The following is a 2,231-nucleotide window of genomic DNA, read 5'->3' on the forward strand; positions in this document are numbered from 1 at the left end:
AATTCACTCTTCCCCCCTACACATCTATGCTGGCGTTTTTATCTTCTAGAATGTAACGTTTTCGGAGGTCTCGTTTTTTTTTATCTTGTTTTCTTTTTTCCGAAAGTTGTGGAGAGGACTTAGTGCTTCAAACCGTTTACAAATCCACCCATTGTTGAGCACTGACAACCCCACCATTTCCAGGAACTATTTTTTATGTTGTTTGAATCATGTTGAATCATTGACCCGATGGGACAGGGGATATTTAAGGGTCCCTATCCCAAACTCAGTCGTCCATCATGCTGACCCTTTGTAGGTACTATCTAAACCATCCAACGGTGTATGCCTAACCATACTCTAGAACCATTACTCGACCCTGTTTCTATGTTACGCGTTGTTAACTTTTTGTTATGCCTGTTATTTTATTTTTTATTTTATTTTGAATTTCGTTATGCTCCTTTTTTGTCTCATAAATGCTTGTTAGGAAAAAACATGTCGCATCTCAAAGATCATTGGGGCGGGAGTATTTATCGATCGAAAAGGGACACACATAACCTGACAACAATGAGTGAAATTGGCATTGTGATTGTACATTTTGTTTATGTTTCAAGAATAAAAGAGGAATTTTGTTACTTCGTTGTTGTGTAGAATCTCCCCTTTCACCTAAGTCTTCCTCAAACCTTGTCTCATCGGTAACACTACCATGTCCATAATTACGGCTTTGTTTTTCATACACATATCACAGGCCCAATCTTTGTATTAACCGTATTGAGTTAGTGCTGTCTCTCGCAAACACGTGCAATGTAGCCCATGCGGGGGAATACTAAACTTTAAATGGGTATTTAGAGAAGATTTTCTTGTCAACCTAATTGCCGTGGCAATATACAGGACCACCGTTGCTGCGTCGTGTTGACTTGTGTAATTCTTTCTCATGTTACTTGCAGAAGGCAGATCTCCAAAGGGCGGTTCGCTTAAGACGAACATTTAGCAGCCGCTGTTGCTGCTGCTGCCGCCATCATAATTACCGCCGCCATACTCTGGGTTTAATCTTCTACTTGTTGTTGTCGTCGGGACTGCCTCCAAGGGGGGAAATGGAGTGAACCGAACAGCATGTCTCTCGGTGTCGTCCTCCCTCCCTCCCTCCCCGCCTGCCGTCGAGTCTGCGTCAACATTGTCTTTGGACGGGGATTATAAAAGATGCTGTTGGAGCTACGGCGCTCACCCAGAAGAGGCCTTGCTGCTACCGCCGCCGCCGCCGCCGCCGCCACCGCCGCGCGACTGCCACTGTCATGGCGTCGCTTCAAACGCAGAGGGAGGGAGAGAAGGGAGGAGGAGGAGGGGAGGGGAGGGGGGGCATAGTAAAAGAAAAGAGAAACATTTAAGAGAGAGAAAAAATACGAAAGAGACAGACAGAGGGAGAGAGACAGGGAGGGAGACAGAGAAAGAAACGATGTGTGGAAAGGGAGTGAGGAAGAAATAAAAAAAGGAGAGAGAATGGGGGAAAAACAGGAAAGCTGTTTCGCATTAGAGCAAGACAAAACAGAGCCAGCGTAAGTGTGCGCCTACACGTTAACTCACAGAGGAGACGGCGAGACGGAGGAACACAGCGCTGCCGTCCCGTTTGTTTGTGTGTGTGTGTATGTGTTTGTGTTCATGTGTGTGTGGTTGTGTGTGTGTGTGTGTGCGTTTGTGTGTGTGTGTCTTTGTGTTTGTGTATGAGTGTGTATGTATTTGTGTTTGTGTCTTTGTGTATGTGTGATTGTGTGTGTGTGTGTGTGTTCGTGATTGTGTGTATGTGTGTATGTGTGTGTCTGTGTTTTTGTATGTGTGTGTGTGTGTGTGTTTATGTGTGTGTTTGTGTGTGTGTGTGTGTGTCTGTGTGTGTGTGTGTGTGTGTGTGTGTGTGTGTGTGTGTGTGTGTGTATGTGTGTGTGTTTTCCATTTCTTTCATTTCTCCTTCGTTTTTCAGATGGGGAACATTCCCGGGATTTCCCTGAATATAGATTGCGTGGATTGGGGTGGGTGGTGATGGGGGAGAGAAAAAAATCAAACGCTGGTTTCAGGTTCGCATTCCCAGAATTCTCAGCCATGTCTCGCAATTATAATAATGAACTCCGGAGCAGCAACGGGACCCAGACACCAGGAGGAATTAGCATAATGTCCTGCACGCACGGGAGAGTCCGCCTCAGCAGCCTTGCCCCATTTGAGTGGCTTATGTTGACGCGTCCCAGCGCTCCGGCCTTTTCCTCACC

This window comes from Pollachius pollachius, assembly GCF_949987615.1.
Source record: "Pollachius pollachius genome assembly, chromosome: 16".
NCBI classification, from domain to species: Eukaryota; Metazoa; Chordata; class Actinopteri; order Gadiformes; family Gadidae; genus Pollachius; species Pollachius pollachius.